The sequence below is a fragment of the Fringilla coelebs genome, assembly GCF_963513975.1.
Source record: "Fringilla coelebs genome assembly, chromosome: 1".
Classification (NCBI taxonomy): domain Eukaryota; kingdom Metazoa; phylum Chordata; class Aves; order Passeriformes; family Fringillidae; genus Fringilla; species Fringilla coelebs.
In genome coordinates, this window is record NC_140028.1 from 33,353,488 (window position 1) to 33,377,928 (window position 24,441).

A 24,441-nucleotide genomic window follows, 5' to 3' on the forward strand; every position below is an offset into this window, starting at 1 on the left:
AAATTTCAGATGCTACCAGAATTGAAGGTACTGGTCCTTTATTAGGTTGAGAGCAAAATTTAAAAAGTAAGTAGTATGAAGGTGAACGGAGTTTCTCCTAATTATTAAAATGTGTAAGTAGACAAAGGCTTCCAAGAAATAGTTTTGCTTTCTGTCTAAGGAGATAGGTTTTATAATATATTTTGTCACTCACTTTCACAGAGTCTTAGAATGACAGAATGACAAAATCATAGAAACATTAGTGTCGAAAGAGATCTCCAAGACCCTTAAGTCCAATGTTTGACTGAGCACCACCACACCAACTAAACCACAGCACTAAGTGCCACACCACTTTCTTGAATGCTTGAAGACCTGCTGACTCCTTAGGCAGCCATTGAAATGCCTGACAAGCCTTTGAGTGAAGAAATTCTTCCTGATGTTCAACTTGAACCTCCCCTGGCACAGTTTGAGGCCATATCCTTTCATCCTGCCTCTGGTTGCCTGGGAGAACAGGCTCTCCTCCACGTGGCTACAGCCTCCTCTTTCAGGCAGTTGTAGAGAGTGATAAAGTCTCTCCTGAGCCTCCATTTTTCCAGGCCAAACAACTCCAGCTCCCTCAGCTGCTCCTCATAACACTTGTGAGCTGCTCTGTGCTCCAGACCCTCCACCAGCTTGGTTGCCCTTCTCTGGACACAATCCAGCTCCTCAAAGTCTTTCTTGTAGTGTAGTGAGGGACCCAGAACTGAACACAGGACTTAAGGTGCACCCTCACGAGTGCCAGGTAGAGGGGGATGATTGCTGCCCTGGTCCTGCTGGCCACACTATTCCTGATACAAGCCAGGATGCCACTGGTGGTCTTGGCCAGGGTACACTGCTGGCTCATGTTCAACCTGCTGTGAGTAGCACTCCCAGGTCTTTTTCCGCTGGACAACTTTCCAGCCACTCTTTCCCAAGTCTGTAGCACCACATGGGGTTGTTGTGACCAAAGTGCAGGACCCAGAACTTTGTCTTGTTGAACCTCATACAGCTGGTCTTGGCCCATTGATTCAGCCCTTTGCAGAGCCTTCCTGCCCTCCAGCTGATCAACACTCCTGCTCAACACTGTGCTGTCTGCAAACTTACTGAGACTGCACTCAGTCCCCTCATCCAGATAATGGACGAAAACATTAAACAGGACTGGCCTCAATACTGAGCCTTGGGAAGCCCCACTAGAAACCAGATGCCAGCTGGATGCAGCACCTTTCACCACCACTCACTGGAACCAGCGTCCAGCCAGTCCTGAACCCAGTGAAGAGTGCACCTGTCCACGCTGTGGGCTGCCAGTTTTGGAGAATGCTGTGGGAGACAGTATCAAAGGCTTTACTGAAGGTGGACAGCATCCACAGCCTTTCCCTCATCCCCTAGGCAGGTCTCCTGGCGATAAGAAAAGATCAGGTTGGTCAGATAGGACCTGCCTTTCCTAAACCCATTGTGGCTGAGCCTGATCCTCTGGTTGTCCTGTTACTGGTGGGTGATTGCACTTAAGACAATCTGTCCCATAACCTTCCCCAGCATCAATGTCAGCTGAGAGGCCTGTGTTTCCTGGACCATTTATCTGACCTTTCTTGTAGATGTGAGTCACGTTGGCCAATTGTCTGTCCTTGAGCTCTGCACAGTTGAAACACTCCCTAATGTACAGACCCCACCTCCCCACACCTCTCCTTCCTCATCTGTTCCTTCTGAAGGGCTTATAACCATCCCTTGCCACTCTCCACTCATGTGAGTGTTCCCACTATGCTTCCCTGGTGCCAACTGCATCCTAACTCTCCTGCTGCATAGTGGCTTCCAGCTCCTCCTGTTTGCTGGATATTAGTTTTTATTAATTACCCAGGCTGTGTTCAGCCATCTACACACATTTCAGGTGGGCTGTTCATTTCACCCCCAGCACTGGCATGCTCCCCCCAGGCTCTTCTCTACTCAGCCTGATCCTATTCTCTTCCCCCTTCAAACCTACTTTAAAGCCCTCTCAATCAGTCCTGCTACAATACTTTTCCCCCCTTTTCCCCCCACCTGTCTCCTGCAGGCCTGGTTCTGTATAAATTGCCCTGTGATGGAAAAAAAGACATTTTGATAAAGTTCAGGCATCTCTGTACCTCACAGCCTTCCACTTTGCCTGGAATAGCTGGTCATTGTCTTTTACAGAACCAATACTATGGGAAAAAAAATTAATATCAGCAAACATTACGGTTTTACCTGAAAGTTTATTTATTTACACTCTAAGGAATATGAGCAACTTTAAGACAGTGAGAAAAGTGTTAAAATTATATAAAAATTATTATAACACTTGGAAAAAAGATATGATTTTGGTTGGAAGTCCCAATTAAGTCCAGGTTTTTATTAGAAATACTAAAATAAATAGTTTTCTGTTTTAAAGATCAGTTTAAGCTCATCCACAAAAGCATTTACTTTCATTTCTCAGAAATGGAACTGTTAAATCCATTTGGTGATGTTCCAAGGTTGCATTAGGTCTGACAAAATTGCTGGAACACCCAAGAAGATTGAAATGAAGCTAAGAAGAATGCAAGTGTGAAGAGTGTATGCAGGGAGACTGGTCAGAGTGGTGATAGAGGCTCTAGAGATAGAAAGGCCACCTCACTGTAGCTTTGAGGAAAACAGCAATAAACTTGTTTCATCTATGGGTTACCAAGTGGATATTCAGCTCTCTAAGCACAAACAGATGAACAGGTATACAAGTATCACATTTCATATTCTAAAGTATTCAAACATATTTATTTGAGTTTTTCTCTACCAGCACTGCTTCTGTCCTTTTTTTTTTTTCCTTAACTATTTTTATTGGAGAAATAAATTTCTCCATTTCTTCTGCCAAATGAGTTGAGTTATGGACTATCTGTCTTCATCCTTCATACAGCCATTTCAGAAAACATCCTTAGGTTAATCTATCATATTTAGGAGGGCTTTATATTTCTTTAAACCTTCTGCTACCAACATCAGCAAAGAAGCCAATCTTAGTAAAGCATGAGGGCAATAACCGTGCATATGTAGGCAGGGCTGATCAATTAAATTTGTAGCTAGGACTGAGGCAGACTAAAGGCAACACTATAACAGAGCAATAACTACCCTTCAAACTGTGGAAGTTGCTTGTATCAGATTTCTGTATTAAAGTTGGAAACTTAAATAAGGTGTACTGGGTTATCCACTTCATCTAAATGACTGTGAAATAGCTAATGCAGGCTTGACTTCTCTAAAATACTCAATAACATAATTATACTTCCTGAATTTACAGAACAAATGAACAAGGCACAGGTCTGAATAGTTGAGCTTGCACTTTCTGTCAAGCTGATGGGGCCTCATTGGGGCCAGAATCAGAATGCAAATAACAGGATTGGAAAAAGCTGTATAATACCAGGACCAAATTACTTGACATGCATTGTTTAAAAAAAAAAAAATTGTAAGAATCTATCTGCCCAACTGTCTTCAAACTGATTTTAATTAGGAACCACTGGCATTTCAGTTTGTCATAAGGGATTTATTTTATGCCAAAATGTCTGCCAGCATACAAAAGATCCTAGAAAAGAGGTGAGTTAGTGAAGAGCACCCCCTCTTGCACTATGTGGCACGGCTAAAACTCCATGCATTTTGAGTATTCTATTGAAAACAAACATCCATCTGTTTGTTCCAGCCATACTTTCAAGTGATGCTAACACAAGCTTGAACTCCCCCAGCTCTTTTAATAAAATATGCAGTACAGCAAGCCTGGAACCTTAACTGATTTATACATATAATCTATAAGCATGAGTCTGTTCTTAGAGAAAATATTTACAGCAAAGTAAAGTAGTTTAGTTTCTTCCAATGTAAGAATCTCGAGCTTTTATTTGTTTGGGACTTTGTTGTGTAATTAAAGCAGTGCATCATTCCACACACAGTATGTTTTAATTATTGCAATTGATTAGATTTCACAACTCATTAGGCAAAAAAATGCCAGGGGAAAACTTGGAAGAACAAGAACAGCTATGAGAAAAAGAAGAAGAAAAAAAGAACTCCCTATTCTGAGTCTACACAAAGAACACTTTGCAGATATTATTATGCTGGTAAATTCTCATAGAACAGATGCAGATTGTATTAAGAGAAGCACAGAAATTATAAGAAAGACCTGTAGCAAACTAGGCTGCTTATGTTGATACAGAAAAGTAAAGAAACCACCACTGACTGAATCTTTCCCAGCAGAACTTCCTGTTTATTACATAATATTTTTAAACCACGTTCTGGACTGAAATGCCTGGAAAATTTGCACACTCCAAGTAATTAATCTATGACCACAGCCCTTGACATAATATTTTTAACCTGAATTTCAGAATATACTCAGTTAAATGACAGATTCTGGCAGGTTATGTCATTTAGTGATGGTACTACAAAAGCACATAAAAATCGAGATCCTCTTAATCTTTAAAAATATTTCCTTTTCAATGACAATTTTTTCTAAAAGAATGGACAGATTTTGATTTATTTTTTCCTATGGGCTGGATATGAGGCATTTGAATCTGTTGCTGCAACGAATAGTAAAATGTTCCTCGAGTTAATGATGCAGTCTTAACAGCCTCTGCCAGATGCTGTTATTTTACTTTTTGGGTGCAATGACTGGTAGCAATCTCCTGAAAATTTAGTTGTTTCCCAGTATTAAATTGCCACTAAAAAATGGCTTTTTTTCCCTGTGCACCCCCTCATTGCTTATTACTGCCAGCAGTGTGAAGAATTCTGCATAAAATGAGCATACAACTGAGGCAGAAAATAAAGGTGTAATGGAACAGCCTTCAAATTGTTCCTTGCTATTGTGCAACAACTCATACAATATGTGAAATGATATGATATGTGAAAAGGCTTCTGCTATAACTGACAAGCCAGTGTAATTTTTATGTGCAGCAGAGAAAAAGTATGCATCAGGTGCACATTAAAATGGAGCTGCTGAGGGGAATTTCAGTTGAGCCCTACTGATCAGCCAGTACAGGATGTTTGATTAATATAGGTTTCAGTCTGCAATTGACTAAGACTGTATTAGCAATAGTGTTTCCTCAGTCTTTTTCTTCCCAGGATGGGATCTAGGGTAGGATCTAGACCATTTAAATAATAGCAGTATAGTCTCATACTTTTGAGATTTCTAACCTCCACAGACAATGAAAATTATCAGGCTGTCCCATGTTCTTCCCTTTCTGCATTGATAATTATGATATTTTCTTCACATAAGACATACCCTGGCAGCATCTTTAACTCTGCCTTTAGACAATATCAGAAAAAATTGATGTTCAGCTTTTGAAAGGCTTCTGGGGAACTGTATCACCTTCCTTTGGTACTTAGCTACATGTTCTCAGAAGCACCTGCTCTTGGGAAAGAGGTGTCTAAATTTGAGCAGATAGATATCTGGAGTAGATCTAGATTCTTCAGATCAACCTGAGAGCTACCAAGTGCTGTAGCCTGCAGGTCATGCTGGATCCTGCATGGAAGTGTGTGGTATTCACATACTCTTCGAACAGAGAGAGACATAATTCTCTTTTCCAGGATTTTTCCTGGGGAAGGCAATGAGAAAGCTCAGAGAGAAGAGAAAACAATGTTTATCTCTATTGGCTGCTCCTGTTGTTTGGCACATGTGGAATGTGTTATGGAGATTGTTTACCAAAAGGGATTTGTTAATTGGCGACTGGTGATGGTTGTTTGGATTGATTGACCAATTAGGTCAAAGCTGGGTTGTGACTGTCTGGTAAGGGTCAGGGGTTTTCCTTGAGTAGTATAGTGTAGTTAGAGTATAGTATTAGTATAGCATGTAATTTGATATAGTATAGCTTAATAAAGCAATTGTTCAGCCTTCTGAATCATGGAGTCAGAGCATGTTATTCCCTGGCTGGGGGTCGCCTTGCATCAATAGAAGTGTCCTTAGCTTGTAGCACAGGGCTCCCAGCTCTGGCCCCACAATCCACAGACTCACAGCCACACTGGCAGGAGCAGAAGGTTAGGTAATGGATGTTTTGATTTTTCTGAGGGAGTAAGCCCATGACAGTGGAAGACATTTTGGGAGGTTTGATGAGAAGTTTATAGAAATTAGTTTACTTCAGCAGCATCCTTTACTGCCAGGTATCTTCAGATTATGATATTGAGTTTGCAACTGAATGGACAAAAAGTCTTTCTCAGTTAGAGTGCTGCCTTGTACATCTGTCTAAATCTGTGTGCATTCTGTTCTTGACATCTGGGACTTTCCAAATGAGAGGCACATTGGAGAAGGAAAGACAACACTACAAATTGAGTCACTTTGCAACTATATTACCACATGAGGAGTTTAAAGATGAGTAAGGACCTCAGTCTGTAGACATTTAGGAGAAAGGGCCATTAAAATATTCTTCTGGGATGCAAAGGACAAGAAGAAGGTCATGATGGAACATCTCACTCCCTGGTCACTCCATTTTCTCCCTCCATTGTGTCCCTTGGACTTCCCAGTTACAAGCATCACCTCCTGCTTCTGACCCACAGTTCTATCTCATGCTGCCTTGCAGAGGGGACTGTGCTCAGCTGACACCTGTAATTCTGCATTCCTACATACCAGTGTGCCATAGATCACATCATGAGCAGTCTGTCAGACTTAAAATGATTTTGAATCTAAGGTTTCAACAGACCACACTGAAAAAGCTCAACAAAAGGCAAGGCATTTTGCTACAGTCCTTTACTGGCTAATGCTCTTTTTTAAATATGTCCTTGGCCATGGGACATAAAAAAAGGAGACAAATAGAAATGAATCCTACTTGGATTTACTCCAAACTAGAACACAATGGAGCTATGGCAAACCTTAAGCATGCCAAATCTAAGCAATTTCAATAGTCCTGCAACACTGCGAATTATCTAAGAATAAAAGTATATGTTTGCAAATGCTCCTTGTTTTAAGGGATGGAAAAATTAATTTCCAGTTACTAAGAGTTTAATTTTTGGAACATAAGAGAGGGGAGTAATTTAACAGAACAGCATAAATTTAGTGCAGCTTACAGCTCTATCACTGTTGCCCTTTCAGGAACACATCTGATTATAACTCTGACAGCCTGTATCATCACTGAACAGCTTCTCTCTGCTGCTCTCAATCTCCTTCCTTGATGACATTATTTAGAATTCTGACTTTTCATTTTCCCCTTTTTCATAGATTAGCATTATTATTAATGTTTTTAAGGACTTGATTTGACTGTTCCTCATTTCTCTTTCAGTGATATTCATTAAGCCTCACATAAACTACATATATGAAGGTTAAGCTCACAGTGTTGTATTTATCTAGTGTCTAAGTGATGCACAGCCTTTTCTTTTGGTCTCTTTGCACTGGGATGGCTCTCACTTAAGAATCTTGGTGTAGAAATACTCATTTAGGACGTTTTCACAAAAGATTTCATGACTAGCTCCATAAACACCCATCATGTTTCTAAATATGAGAATTATCTACTAGTTCATCAGTAGGTGAAAAAGCTCTGTCCCCAGTTTAGCTTGACAAGTTCCTAGGAAGACAGTGAACTCAACAAGTGCTTCTAGATGTTTATTCACGGTTCTATGAAGTTCAGTGGTGACTTTACCAAGGAGTGGCATATAGCCAGGGATGTGCTGTCCTGTCAAGCTCACCCAGACTGGGAGCCAACACGTGGGACCACCTTTGTTTCTGTAATGTGGCGTCCTTCAAGTTTCTGTCTGAGGAGGTTTAAGGCAGGTAGGAGTTTGCTGCCTGCCAGTTCCAGCGTGCACGGCAGACCAGTGATGATAACATCAGCAGGATCATAACCATGGTAATTCTATTGGAAGGCATGATAACAGGTAGTTAAAGCTCAGATTTTGCAACAAGTTAATTCAAACTTCTCCAAGACCAGCTGTAGTCAAGCAAGGTATTTTGAAACTGGCTAGGGTAGGTCTATCTGACTGGAGAAACTGCTTCTGTCTTAGCAAAACCTTCACTTCATAAATTCAGTCATAAAGCCATTCTCTGTAGCTGATAGACTTCCTGCTTGAGAGCACTGTATAAATTCAATTTTTTTCATAAAGCCTTTCCATCACTTTGTGCTGACCTTCCCATTCCATAGATGAATATTTGCCTTAGAAGACCTAGTATCTCAGAGGGAATAAACCTGCATAGGAAATGATGCTTTGTGTAGTAAGCATCCTTCTGGGTTAAAGTAACAGTAATAAAATGCATCTGTCCTGCAATCTGTTGCAGGTAGATTACTGTTTCTTGTATTTATGCTATTAGGATAACAGTTACTCCTGCATTCTGGGGTGAGCTAACTGCATTTACTTAATTACTTGATTATTGCTTCAGGGAAGGGTGGCCTTGGGGTTTGTACCACCAAGATTTTCAGCATGAGAATTTAGTTTGGGTTTGAGAATTTGATTATGGCCGAGTATCGAGGTGGTTTTGCATAAGGCGACTCCGTGGGTAATATGGCAAATGGGAACTCTGGGAATGGACTGAGTCTCTGTGAATCTGAACACAGGAACAACTCAAACCTCTTAGAATACTAGGGGCACATTAGGTACGCAGTAGAAAACTAAGTACAACACTGCAAACATTTGCAGGATGTATTTACTAAATATTGCAACCAAAAAGTGATGTTGGAGACCAGAGAAATTGCAATATGCACAAGCAATAGGCAATGGATTGCAAATGGGACTATAAGCATAAACTTTAGCACAGCCCTGATGAAACCCGCGGTGATTCGCTGTAGGCAAAAGCTGAGGTTAATACTGAGGGCATCTGTTGGGCTGGCAAAGATGGGGAACCTTAAGTGGTCACAGATGAAGACAGTCTTCACAGTTTGGGGAGAGACAAATGTATTTAGTTTAGCATCAGTGGAGACAACCTTGAATACTGAATCAGCACAGAGCTAATAAGAATTATTTTTTTAACATATTAAGATCCATATCAAGTCAGCTCTAATATTTTTTGCTGTTGTTCAACAGCAAAAAGCTATTTCAGCTGGAGGCATGAAATCAATTATTTCATGATAAACAGCAAACTGTCCCCTAGGAATTAATGTAGAAGAAATAGCAGATCCAGAGTAAATGTAGGTGAATTTTTTTTTTCCACTATGAAATTGGATAAGCCCATGAATTTGACTGTCATTTATTGACAGAAATAGAGCTAGTACCTGCTGGAAATTATTGTGTGTCTGGTTTAATCAATTAAATAATTCAATGTAAGGTAGTTTACAGTGAAAATAAAAAGTTCATCAAGCTAATGCTTTCTTTGCCCTATAACAATGTGAGAGATTTAACTGCCTTACAGATGATCACAAAAAATTAACTTAAAGAGTCATCTTAAAGGCTTTATTTATACATAGCTTTTTGGTCCCCCAACTATTATTTCTAAATGGAATAATTTGTGAAAGAAAAGTCACCTGAGATGTCTTCATTAAAAGCTCCTGTCTGCCCTTGTTCAGAAGTTTTTTAAACCTTTGACATATTTCTTACATTTAGGCTGTGTTTTGCAGTAGTTGTCTAGTATTTGGGTAGCGAAAGCTGAGTATTATTACTTAGATGAATGTACTAGACTCTCCAAAATTTGCATTGAAGTCATGACAAGAAACTTGCAGCTTCCAATCCTTTTACATAGCAAACCATATGCAAGATCTGTTCTGTGCTACTTCGCTCACGAAAACATTGGCTTCATTACAGGAATTTCATTAAAAAAAAAAGCCCAAACAAACAAAAACCGACAAAACCCCACAGCAACACAGCGCAGCCTCCAGACCCAGGCAGAGAGGTGGCGTCCAGCAGCAGCTGGGCCGGTGTCGGAGGCCGAGGGAGCGGGGCAGGAGCGGGGCCGGAGCTGTCCCCGGGCCGGTGCTGAACGCGGGGCCGCCGCAAAGCGGAGGCGGCGGGTGTGCGGCGCCCACATCCATCCTAAACCCCCTCCTTCTGTCAAGTTACTTACATGAAGGTATGCAAACGATGCAGTCTAAAAAGATAAGTCTTGGAAAATAAAGATAGCTCTGGCATAATATTTGTTTCTTGGAAAAAAACCACCGTTGAAGGAGGCAGGAATCTCAGCAGAGGTGAGATATTTCTTTTTACTGCTTGCCATTTAGTACGTTATTACTAACACCCAGCAAATCACGCTGGAGATAAACAAGCAGGAGTAATGAAAAATCAAAACCCAATTGTTTAGTTCTAAGGAGTTTTTGTATGGGCTGTTGAATGGATTTAATGGGGGAAATCAGCACACCTGATGTACAGATTTATTCTGATTCTGCCCATTTTGATATTAACATTCGACTTAAAGCAGAAAGCTGGATGTAACTGATTTTTAAAACGTGGAAACTGGAAACCAAATTACTTGGTTCTCACTGTTTCCATTTGTCATTTAGTTTTAATGGAATCTGCTTTCACTTGGGACCTCAGGTTATTAACCAGGACTGTATACTTGAGTCTAATTTGCTGAAAAACATATTAAGACTTTTGTTTGAACTATTCTCATTTTACCATCTTTTTACCATTGAACAAGACTGTTTTTTAGTCATAGGACACAATGAGTAGGTATGATCTTCCTAAAGGCTAATATTATCAGACTTATTTGAAATTATGACAGGCCCAAAATTCTTTATTCACACTTTTAAAATAGTTTTTCTATCTTGGCTTCATGTCAATTTGTATATAAATTTCAGAACGAAATATAAAATATCTCTATATAAAATATCAATATTAATCTATGGTTTTATGTAACGGTTATGCCAGTATTTCCCAAATTTGCAGAATAAGAGAAATTTTTAGGGAAAGGAATCCAGCCTGCTGTCTTTTTTACAATACTGTAGTTAAAGGTCTGCATATCTTAAGTGTCATTTCCTTATGTTGGCTGTCCCTACAGGATTACTTTTGAAACTTCATCTGTAATACTGCAGTTTCAAACCCTTATTAAGGTGTGATGTATGCTCTAACACACATGCAGAGTACAAATGCTCTTCAATAAATATGTAAATGTCCTCACATCACATTTAGGAAGGTCAAATTGTAATTGAAGACAGATCTGATTCACAAAATATATTATCCATTATTAAAATACTATTAAAAGGTACTGCTCATGCTGCTTTGAGCTCAGACTAAGAGGACAGTATATGAGAAAATGCCTGTAAATTACAGGAACGTTCCAGTTTAGGGCTGTAATTCAGACTCTGTTTTTACCACAAACACCTCAGGCAGGTGATGAACAGGGTGTTCAAGGAATGTCTGTTTATCCCAAACTGTGACTTGGACAGAAGAAGGGCTGACTATTCCTTGCTCTACAGAAGACTGGTTTTGTTCTGTCACAAACAAATGTCTGTTATGCTTATAGTCTATTAGAATTAGGATCAATCAGTGTTACAGGGTCTGTTTTTTCTCATGAAATCAAAGGGAGGTTTACTGTTTCCTCTAACCAGAATGCACCAGTGGAGTTGGAATATTTTAGTCAGCTGTACTGAGAAGCAAAGGAGAGCAGTCTGACGAGGCTTTGTCTAGTGTTCTGCACAAATTTTGATATTTTTCCTATTTCGTTTTTTAACCAGTAGATGTCTCTGTTTTATCATGCAGCTGTTGACAAGGACACACTGTTCCTGTTGACACAACACATATTTAGTAAGAACCATTTGTTTCCCATGGAATGAGTACACGTGAACACAAAAATGCCAACTTAATGCTCTCAGCATAACCCTAACCAGCCTAAGCCCCAGCAGCTTTGGTGAGAGCTCTATGTGCTAAACAATATCAAAAATCATCTTGATGCAAATGTCCCATAGGATTTTAAGAGGGCAAAAGGGGAATTGGTGGGATTCTATGGATATTCATTTAAAAATATGGAATAAATTTAGTACATCTTTTTTTATCCCATGGGAAGGTTCACAGAAGCAGCTTACTGAACAGTATGGAGTATTTGATTTCTACACAATGCCTCAGGAAATTCAGTGTTGTGATAGATGAATTATCTCCTCTACTTCACAAATGTGTAAGATGATATTATTTCTGCATCTATAGGCATCAGGAGTAGCAATGTAGATTATTTGGAACTCTTGTACCTAACTGAAAATATCATTGTGATACAATTTGATTCAGACTTCTGTATTTTCCAATTTTGAAAAAAAATCTAGGATATATACAGTTTTTCTAAAATCCCTATGAAAGAGATCAGCAATTTAAAAATTATATTCAAATTCTATTATTTTAAATCTATGAAAAATGAAGATATATTATTTCAGAACTTACAACTTTTTGATTTTTAGTTATTGTCTAAGAATGTGATAGGTTTCCATCAGTTGTTTCCTGGCCTTGTTATTGTTCTCCTAGGGCAGTTGTCCACACATTGAAAAACTTAGTAGCTGGGTTTTTTTTTGTGTCTGTTTTCCTGGATATCTTTATATTTGAGATCCTGGATTAGATCATTAGAGAGAAAAAATAGTAGACTGGATCTACACTGAGCCCTGAACTGCATCAGAATTTTTGTTTGTGGGTTGCTCCATCTTGGTGAGTTGCTCCCTTTTAGAAATCCCTACAGAAACTGTTAGGATCTGTTGTTGGGCCACATACTTATTAAAGTAAAAAAGCATATAATCTTAGAGAAGAAAAAAGTCACCTCTTTCAGGGGGCAGCTGTTCCCACATGAACAAACAGTATGCTGGGTTGGTTTTTTTTTGCCCATTAAGACCCATGTCAATGTTGGAAACAGAACTTCTCTAGCTGGAGACAAATGCATGTCACAGACTAGCCCTGCGTGTTCTCACTTCCACACACTGTGGCTGTTTCTCCTACTGTTGAGTGGAGCCAGAGGTGTGTTGTTTTTTAGCCCCCATTTATGCTCCAAATGCACTGTGATGAGAGGAATAGATGGTGCCCAGTGTGAGTCATCAGCCCCAGGTCACTGGTCCCACCAGGCTGGCCTTTTCTGGGAGCCAAGCAGAACACTATGTAGCAGAAATATCAGGCCTTACCCTGGAATGGTTTCTTATTAAATACAGCTTTTTCCCAAATATCTGAACAATGAGGAGTTGACTGTAGAAGGGGACACGAGTGTTGCCTGCTTTCAAAAGAAGGACCAGACTGTCTGTCAAATCTTTCTGGTTGTCAAACCAATGGCCAGGCCACAGAAACCCCATAGGTTTCCATGACTGCAGCTACAGCAGAGTTTCTACAGCTCAATCAGGCTTAAGACGGGAAATAAACCTGGAAATAAATGTGTCAGGTACGAACAGCTATAATGCAGCTATATACAGCAAGCCTATGGACAATAAAATTCATCCTCAAAGAACCCTTGAACGTGGAACAAATACATTATACTCTGCCTATACTTCAGGAAGTATCTTTCATAGCTGACAATTTCATAATACATATATTTTTTTTCTTTTACCTGCCAGCATCTGGCAATTTATGATAAAGTCTTGGAACAGAGTCTTTGGGGTATTGACACACTGATTACATATATCTCTACTTCTGAAAGCCACACAAAGCCCCCACATCCACCACCAAAACCTCAAAATTTTCTGGAAGGGCAATGTGATTCTTTATTTTGCATGATCTTTATGATAAGGGATGTAACTGCATGAGTAATTAAAGAAGAAAAATGTTTGTGTTATTACTCAGAAATGTTAATCAAAACAAAGAAAATATTTTTGAAGAATCCCTTTCTGTGGAATATATATGACAAAACCATATGGCTTTTAGTAATTACAGTAATAGCAGTACTGGAAGTAAACAATATAATTCTGGTATCACCTGGAATAAACTGGAACCACTGTGTATGAGGAATATATGTAATATTACTATATGCTGTTATGTATGTTTTCTCTGAGATGTAAACATACAGGTATTACTTTCAAAAGGATTATTAATTATTGATCTTGCAGATTATAACTGCTTCTGCTTTATTCTGGGTCCTTTATGTCCAATTATTTTTCTGCAAGCTGTATAATTAGAAACACATTTTTATGGGGAAATACCTGACTTACTATACCTAGGAGCCCACTGGCAGTGAAGCATTTCACTGCTATTAATAGAATCACCACAGTGACACCATGGCTGAGGTTTGTTTTCTTCAAAATGATTCATCTTAGCAGTCATGGCAGTGCACGCTCCTGTCATTGTCCCATGCTCCTTTGAAGTGGAACAGAGGTGAATTTTTTGCCTTCAGTACAAAGCATTTGACATTATAACAGTTAATGCTAGCCTGAAAGGAAATAACTGCACTACTGCTTTTACTGTCATATGAGATGGAGAAATGGATGTGATGTGGAGATGAAGGCGTCAAAGCACAGGAATATTTGGAGTGCTTTGCAGAATTTGGGATCTTGACTTCTGAACTGAATTTTCAGCATGTAAGAAAACACTCTTCTTCTTTGAGGTCCTGTTTATACTGCAGAATGTTGTATTTTTGAAATATTTCCATGAAGACAGAAAATGAGAAGCTAGTTTGACACAAAATAGGATTTAGAAATACAGGACTATATTACAATGATTGAAGGAAATGCAACATCCTCCATCCGCTATAACAACTCCTTTTATGGATACATTTCTGCTCAAACAATTAGCTCCTGCTTCATTTCCATATCCTGGTTTACTTCTAGGTTCTTTCTGGAGGCACATAATCACCTCTGTGTGAGATGAGATCAATATTCTTGATAATATACTCCAGGAGAATGATATGGACAGAACAGTGAAGTCTAAAAGCAGGATCAGGGACGTTCAGACTAGATTTGCTCATGACCTCCACCTCTGCACAAGTGCCCCTCCTGACACTTCTGGAATGTGAGGGACTTTTGGGTAACCTGTCTGTGTGCTTGGACTGAGCCAGAAGAGACATTTTCATCACTATCACCAGCACACTTTCAAATGTACCTTTTATAGCCCCAGTGTGACACCGAATCTGATTCACACAAGAAAGCCCTCATACAGTAACTGTGCTGCTGTACATATCTAATGCTTCTGTTGGGGGAAGCCTGCTGTATGTAACTCAGCAAGATAAACAGTAATTTCTATGGATTTTTATCTGCAGGAGGCTTGTTTCAGAGCAGCATGATTTGGGTAAGAGATTCCCCTAAAGGCATGTGAAATTGTTAAGGAGGAATAGTTTCCAAATCTCTCTCTGAGGAAATCAGAGAGCCAAACAGTGAAATGGTGCCAGTAAAGAAAGTGAGGAACAGATGTACTTTCATTGCCTGAGCCTTCCACTTACTGTTAGTCTTTCAATACGATGGACACCATTGCTAACATCAAAACACAAATAAAGCTGCATTGAAAATGTCAAACATCAGCAGCGTTAGTAAGGTCGCCAGTTTCACACCGATTCTGGAAGCTGGCATAAAAGGAGCTTATGATTTTTATCTTTACATCAGAGAAAAATGTGTTTTGAAACACCCTGTCAAAAGGAAAAGATGCAATCCTCTCTCCATTACAAGCATTGGATTTTTATTAAAATTCATTTAGTGTCTAACTTTGTAGCTGGAAAGAAAAGCAATATTTATTTTGGAGTTGCCAATTGCTTTTGATTTTGACAAATGACTTAAATTATTTGCTTATCAGATTTACTTTAGGAATGAATTGTATATTTTTTTCCAGAGGGTGTTACAATTCCTAAAGAGTTTCATCAATTTTCCATTAATGTGCCAGTCAGTCTTAAGCAATAATTACAAAAGCAGAGGCACCATATTAACCTCTTGATACCAGAAGTTGGAATTAGCATATTAGCACTTAAGCAATGTAAACATTGGCCCATTGGTGACAAGGGATTAAACTGCAGCATGCTGTGTCTGCTGGGAATGAATTCACTACACCTGGCCTAGCATATTTTCTGCAGTGCACAAATCCTTATTCAGATGCACAGAAATCATCTGGAATCCTCAAAACCTCAGGAGCCAAACACCCATGTAAAGCAAGAGTCAGGAATAAAATCCTGATGTATCTCAAAGCAGCTCAAATGAATGAGCCTTTAACTTTTCTTGTGTTTTCTTTTCCTGCACTCTGTACAGTAATTATTGGGGGCTTTTGCAGGGAATATGCTTGTGCATACTATCAGCAAACAGTTTTGATCAGTAATTTATACATCAAGATATGCTTCAAAATCTTATCACTACAGTAATCCTAGGTGTAAGAACCCCATTGCTTCATACTAAAATACTAAAAAATGGACATGGTGGAATTATAGGAACGACAGTATAATTTTAAACAGAAATTTAGTTACTCAATCTTTTTTTCAGTGAGAAATCTGGCTCAACTGTTATAATTTGATTTTTCTTCTAGTAATATTTATCACATCACAAAGGAAAGGAAAGGAAAGGAAAGGAAAGGAAAGGAAAGGAAAGGAAAGGAAAGGAAAGGAAAGGAAAGGAAAGGAAAGGAAAGGAAAGGAAAGGAAAGGAAAGGAAAGGAAAGGAAAGGAAAGGAAAGGAAAGGAAAGGAAAGGAAAGGAAAGGAAAGGAAAGGAAAGGAAAGGAAAGGAAAGGAAAGGAAAGGAAAGGAAAGGAAAGGAAAGGAAAGGAAAGGAAAGGAAAGGAAAGGAAAGGAAAGGAAAGGAAAGGAAAGGAAAGGAAAGGAAAGGAAAGGAAAGGAAAGGAAAGGAAAGAAGAAATAAAAGAAAAGAAAAGAGAAAAGAAAAGGAAGCATCAAACATACAGGCATAGTTACTTCATATAAGAATTTCTAGTATTTATTAAGCATATCAGAAGTTTAATAAATAAAGTTATGAAAGGAATTTGTTGTTCTGCATTATTATTGCCTTAAGCTTTGATGACCTGTGAATTATCAAAACTTCCAGGTAGGTCGTGAAATTGAAAGCCAGGTGGCCTTTCTAGACATAAGCTGTTTAATTTTCTAGACAAATGGCAAAGAGCTCCTGGGGAAGACTGTGGAACATCATGCCCATGGCCTCACATTTCTTAGCTATAAATTTCCTGTTGTATAAAACTTCAGCATAAAAACTACTGTACAGAAGCTGCCAACTTTACATTGGTCTTACAAGGATCACTTAATTATGTCTGGCATTTGATAAATGTTCAGAGATCAGTTCCCATTTAAATCACAGCATCTTGCTGGCTCTTTCTTACATAGGAATGCAAGATGGGGTAGGTTATTGTTGGTTGTGTACAGCCACACAGGCACTCAGGGTTTGCTGGCCATAGTCTAAGAACCTGCATTGATATTATCAATTCTTAAATGATTCTGCAAATGATACCACACTGGACCAACAGTCAGCACTAATCACTGATGTGCTGCCTCTCCAAAGTGCCCATTTGCATGACATGACTTTGGGGCATTGGATAACTCGTTTTCCTTATAATTAATCATTTACTACTGTTTGCATTGCCTTGCTAGAAGAATGCAGTTCCCTTTGAAGTGGGCTCCTTACAGACCCTTGGCAGACTCTTATCTGCAGCCAGATTAATCTTGATACTAGATCAACACAGTAAATAAAATGGAAAGATTGGAAGACAGGGACACTGTCTTTACCATTTGAAGCTTGGCATCACATATTATTTACTTTATATGTTTTTTATATGAGTGTCTGTACAGGGAATGGGGGCCTTTATGAGTTCAGGACATTATGTAGCAACAAGTGCTCTTAAGGTGGTTTAAAATTATGATTTATTATTTTCTATGACATTTTAATTCTGTATATGATTTATATATGTAAGAACTTTTTGCAACAGTAAGAATGACCAAAAAAACCCCTTAGACTGAATGAGAATCATGTTATCACATTAATAATAATTTTCATTTCCTCATAGTGAAATAAATAAAATCCTCAAAGATAAGGGCAAGATTTGAGATGAGTAAATTGGCGTAGAGGCCCAGAGTTTTTATAGCTCAATTGCTTGGAGTGACTTATATAAATTCTGTTCACCTGCTCCCACAGTTCAAACCAATACCATATAGTATTTCCAACTAATCATTGACTTTCCCTTCTTTTCCATCCTGAAAGACACTTGTTGGCAGAAGTTCTTCCAAAACCATGAAAACATGACACATGTATTTATATTATACATCTTCCATGCCAGAAAGGAGTTGAAAGGATCCCATTTGATGGAAAGCCTATCAGGAAACTTGAAATGAAAAACAAAAATTCTTTTCTTTTTTTTCCTCTCCACTAGTCTGTGAAGCAGCAAGACTGACATTTTAAGTTTTTTTCACTGGACCACCCTCTCACTATATTTTGTAAGTACATTACAATTCCTATTTACCAGTTTATAAGCTTCCACTTCAGCAATTTAGATGAAAAAATAACCTGTATGTGCACGTCACTGTGGCTATCTATCTTAACTACATCATCTGCAAAAGCAGAAACCTTAATTACCTTAATGCAATCAGGAAAGGAACTTCTGAGTCCTTTCAATATAAATGCCCTTTTACTGCCTTTTACAGCTGATCTTCAGAATGCTGAGTTGAAACATATGGGAACAGCTGATACTGTGCTGATAGACAAGAGGTCAAATCTTTACAGGGTCACATATGTTACTGCTGAAAGCTTAAGCAATTGCTTGCACGCAGGGTTATTTATAGTGCTGAAGAGTGAACCAATAGTATTGGTACCTGATCCATACCTCATATAGATAAACCAAACTGAATGTCCAATCAGGGAGCAGATGCCCGTGAAACTCGTCTGGTTGACAGATGCCATAAAGTTTATTAAATATTAATGGCCACTTAAGCAGATTTTCTCTGCTAGTTTCTCTCTGGAGAAGTCACAAAATCCCAAATTATCTGGACTGTATTATAGTCCATGAAATACGCTACTTCAAGGTTTAGGGAAGGTTTAATCTCAAGCACTTTCATCAAGAACCTTCTTCTTTCTGTATCCTCCACAGGTGTCAAAGTTCTTTCTCAGCTGGAACAGGACTTGTATTGGTTTCTCTTTAGCACATTTTTAGGTCTGATTAACCTATTTCAAAAACAGGTTTTGGTAGCAAATATGCTGCTTGGTTAGGAATACAGCAATAAAATAACAAAACAATGCAACAATAAAACAACAGTACAAATAATATGTCTAGTTTATGAATAGCAGTAAAATCCCTTTTCTTGGACCAGGGATTCTTAAACTGCATAACACTTAACTGCCATGAAAGATGCATAAGTAATTCCTAGGAAGCCAATAGCTTCCTTCTGAGCAGAAATGTGACTGGGAATGGCTGTTGTTGCTCCCAGCACTATCACAGAGACAGCACATGAGAAAAATAAAGCTGGGGACTTCTAGAACCCTTTGTGTTTTGCAACAGGTAAAACTGTCCAGTTCTGAACAATGAGCAGCCTCTCTCCAGGACACATGCAGGAGGCTGTGCAGCACAGAAGCAGAAACTTTATATATAATGAGCCACTTCACATAGCATATTATGTGGCAGCCTCTCATAACAGAGTGAAATAATTCCACCAGTGTGAGCCTTATTTTAAAAGACATCTGCTTACAATTGTAAGGGATAATATTTTGCAGTGATAGGGAACATTTGAATCTCGAGCCAGAGACTGGAGTATTGGCTGTGACTACCTACAATTACCATTTCTACTCTCTCTTACAAAGATACACTTCCAGATCACAGCTGTTCATATATTCATGTACTGTACAGATGAGGAGGACAAAGATATCTTCTCAGGCTACCTACCTCTCACAGACTTTTAGATACTTTGGGTAATCTAAAATGTACAAGGTGTATTTCTAAAACAGACAGAAGAACACTGTCTCAAGATTACAGTCTCTGAAGAAAAGGCACCAAATCTCAGTTTTATTCTTTCTCAAAACTGCCATTTACAAATCTCGAGATTTCATGAGAGCAGCAGATGGTGAAAATACATTTTTAACTCATTTATGTTCCATGTGGTGGGATGAATTCTTTTGCTCTCCTCCCAATACAATTCTAGCATTATTTCCAAAAGCTGAAATGGGTTATGAAGTTGGGTTTTTTTTTCTCCATTTCATTTTGTATGGTTTTTGAAGTGACAAAGAAGAAAAGCCTCACTTGTATTTCAAATGCAACAAACACCTGTCAGCTTTCATATATATTAGACATATACACACATATGTTCACATACACACACCTACACATATATGTAGATGTATAAGTATGTACACTTATGCCTAGAGAGATCCCTGTTAAATATTTACAAATCTGAAAGACAAAAGCTTAATCCAGGAGCATTTAGGGTTGCAGGCTGCACTGCTGGCATAGTGCTAAATTCAATTTACTAAACCCTTTATGCAATGTTTTATTACACAAAAAATTGTAGCTATGCCAAAAGTAACAAAGCGGATTGGTGTGGAAGATTTAATGAATTCGTGTCACTCTGGAAGCCTGAATCAAACATGATATTCCTGGAGCTTAATTTGGATTGCTAGTGCTTTTTAAAGTAATTAAGAATTTACAGTTAGGAGACAGTTGAACTGGGCTGGAAATGCTCCATGGAAAAATACAATTTGTTGCACATATTTTCTGCATTGTGTTATTTTGGGTTCCTTTCTATTTTTAGTGCATACTGCTCTGTCCAAGACTTTGACTTTCCTTATATCAGTTCTCAGTCCCCACCAATTTCTGCAAGAATTGCACCAATAGAGAGTGGCAAGAAAGGAAACTCAAAAATAACAATGAAAGTGCTTATGTACCATGGCAAAACTCCATGGGCTCTGAGGATTGCAGGTGTTCCAAGTGCATACAAAGTGATTTTTTGTTCAGTCAATATGATGAAATACCTGGAACACCCTTCTCCACAGTTCTTTGCTTTTTTTTTAATCAGTTCACAGTATTTCCTGATTTGCTTCACCAATCTGGTCTCATTTCAACAGTTCTTTTTGTGAGTAAGATGAAATGGAGAACCTCTAACAGAGTCAGTTCAGTTCAAAATTCAGTTACACAGAAATGTTTTTAATGTAATATTGTGCTGTGATTTGTATCCATTTAAGAAAGCCAAGCATTAACAGACTCAAGAGAAAGAAGAAAAAAATTAAAGCATTGCTGGACCTTACATTAGACCCTTTCTTCACAAAGAAAAAAGCAAAATGAAAGCACCACTAGACTGACCTGTATATTGGAAAAGTTAACCACAGAACATCAATATGTCAAAATTAGGAGTATCTACAAAATACTGAATGAATCCTGGAGATACTTCACCAGTAATTTAATGCTCATTATGTATTGTAAATATTGATCACTAGAACAGATGGGCAAGGATTTACTGAGGAAAAATTTGAGAGAGATGAAAATGAATAAATATTTTGTCCATGCCTTTTCTTCTGTTTTAATGGTAAAAGTATTTTGTTTAGAAACCAAAATGTCAGATATCCATTAAAAATGTGAAGATTTTTATTTAGAGGGAAAAGCTTTTCTAAACAAATTTCAAGCAGTAAATTTCTGACTCTCTCTATTGCAAACTACGAATTGAGGCTTAAGTGCCTGGACAAAATATGAAAATATTTCTGGAGGTACTGCATCACTGTCACTTGTGGTCTGAGTCACCTGTTGGAATGGTCACATTCTACCTTCCCAATTTAGCTACCTCTTTGGCAGGTGAATCTCAGCACAAGTGTTTAACAGATCCATCACAAGGGTGATGTGTTCCAGTGCACAGCAAATACCCAAATCCTTGCAAACAAGGCTGACTCAGGATGTGCAGAACATCACCTTCTGGGCTACTTGCACATGATCAGGCACAAAGGAAGAGCACCCATTTTTCCTCTAGCCCGATTTTAGTGGCATGACATTATGACAGCACTATTACATGAGTCCACCAAAGTTAAGGGTGTGAAGTTTAGGTGGAATGAATCTGAATTATGATGGTTTTGATATTCCCTGATACGTCATAAAATCAGTAATTTGCGTATAATTCTGTAAAGAAATTAAGATTAAATAGTAGGCATAGCATATTAACCTTCTCTTACCCTGTGTATAATATAATATAATACAATACAGACTAATATGTATGGTAATATGTCTGGGAATAGTAAAGTTCACTTTTTTAACTGCAAGAGAACTCTGTATAATTCAGAGAAGTATTCCATACTATTCATCCTCAGGCTAGAATGTACACTGGGGTCTACTATTTGTCTGAGAGAATGTTATGATGGACGGAATCAAAAGACTTATTAACATTCACTAATCTCCTCACATCCACCAAGAGAGCCATGTTATTACAGAGAGGTATCAGGTTAGTTAAGCGTGATTTTCCCATTTGTAAATCCATCTCTTAGTCACCTTCAAGTCTTTAAAATAGCTGGAAGCAGCTTCCAGGATGATTTGTTCCATGACCTCCCTAGGGACTGAGGTGTGGCTGACCAGTCTGTATTTTCTCCTTGCCCTTTTTGAAGTTATGAGTGACATTTGCTTTCTTCCAGCTCACATGAGCCACTCCTGATCACCACGACTTTTTAAAGATAACTGAGAATGGCCTTGTGGTGGTATCACCTGACCCCTCATCACTTGTGGATTTATCCCATCAGATCCTACCCATTTGTGGATGCCCAGTTTGTTTAAATGTCTCTTAACCTGATTCTCCCCCACAAAGAGAAAATTCTCCTTTTTCCAGAATATCCCAGGGTTCTCAAAGATTTTGTACTGCTGATGGTTGATCTTATCAGTAAAGACCCTCTGTGCTGGCTCAGGCTGCAGCTTCAACCCTGCTAATGTGAGTTTGTATGTCTTTTATTAGTAATGGATAGGTTAGAAAAAATTTTCTTTGACATTTAAGTTCAAGGCTCATTTTTTTAACAGCCATTAGCCAGAAAAGCCTTATTTTTCCCTACCAGCAGAGATTTGCATGTAGAACTCCATTCATTGTGGTGAAGATATGGGACTAGAAACTTCAGGATATGCAGCAGCTTGGAAGAAATAACTCTTTGGTGACTAATAACACAATACTACTCCAATGCTACTAAGTCCTGAAATAACTAGATTAAACCCAGCAAGTTCTGTACATGCAACAATAACTCCTACTATTTTTCAGAATTCCCCCAATAAACAGAAAAAAGGCATGGAATGGCACATAAATAAATAATGTAATCCACAGAAACAGTTGCCATAATTTTGTGTTTTATTGTACTGCTGAAAAATTTCCAGTCTGAACATCAGTTTTATGTTCCGTATAGAAGAACATCCTGTTACCACAAAGCACTGAAAGTCACACATTCTGACTTGTTAGATATGGCAGAAATTGAAAGTAAAAAGCCACAGCAAAATTATTATAACTATAAATTGCATCTGAAGAGCACCTTTTCTTTTTTTTTTTTGGAGTGTGTTAAATGGTAATACAGACAATAAAATCAAACACATGTTGGAATGAAACAATTTAACAAATAAGTAGGAACTGAAAGAGTTTCCTGGAACTGAGAATGGCCAGGGTGAAAATAAGAATGAAACACCATTATAATAAAAAAGAATACTTGGGAAACACTTCTTGTTTGGGATTTTCTCAGACTCTTTTTTAGGTTTTTCCATGCTGTACTAGCCTGATTGCTAACAAATTTTCTCTTTTACAGACACCCTTCTCTCACTGTAATTACCTGAAAATTGTAGGGAGAATATATTAAATCAGGCAAGGAGAACTTCCTTTGCCAGAAAATACCTCCCATTTGTTTAGAGCTTTCCTAAGTTTAAACAAGACAACTCCCATCATAACACAATAAACTTTAGCTGGTCATCTTTATGTTGTATTGATAGGATAGAAAGAAATCACTGAAAGGCAAATCTCAAAAAGATTTAGAGGCCATATCTAAAAGGATACTTAGAAAGTCACAAGGAAATCAACTGAAAGCAGACAGTGGCAGAGATCTGGGGAGCTGTGCTGACACAGGGGGGTTCACTGAGTGCACAGGAGGGAGGAGTGGGGTGCTTTGGCTTCTGCACAGTCACAGAAAGCTTTTCCCTTTCAGCCCTGCTGTCCAGAGACTGGTTAATGCCAGCAGATAACAGCTGCTAATGCGGCCTGGGATGAGCAGAGGATTGGCTGTGTTTGCTGAAGGGCAGAGACCACTATGAGCCAGGCACAGTTGAGGCTTACAAGAGAAAAAAATAGCAGGAAATATGCTGGGGCAGAAAGATGGCACCTTTTAGAACAATATGCTATTTTTCTTGGAGATAGAAGCGGAAGACCTGTTAGGGAAACTGGGGGCTGGATTACAGTACCCTGTTTTTGAAGCAGGGCTAAAAGCTACTTGCTTACCACTGTATTCACTAAACATCTCCATTTAGCAACTGCATGTTAGCAAAATATATAAATGACATTTCTGAACTGTCATTGGTGCAATATGATATTTCCCCATAGCATATGGAATTAGAAATGATCTTCCTTGCCACTGGCTGGAGCAAACGCTTCATTTCCTGAGCCTTTGGATATATTTACATCGTAGGATTGTCACTCTCCAGCCCACACCTAAAGCCCCAAGGTCATTAATCACCTCTATGAAAGATATAAAGCTGCTGGAATAGAACACTGTCACCAGACAAATAACAGTATATTTCCGACCTTGTG

General features: G+C 38.6%; 1 protein-coding gene across 1 annotated transcript in view; it reads right to left on the reverse strand.

Annotated features, from left to right (window-relative positions):
• The window catches only part of KCNB2 (potassium voltage-gated channel subfamily B member 2), a gene marked incomplete at both ends in the record, with an annotated part of 164,760 nt that overhangs the window by 2,725 nt on the left and 137,594 nt on the right, over positions 1 to 24,441 (reverse strand). The gene's annotated exons all lie outside the window — the stretch shown is intronic.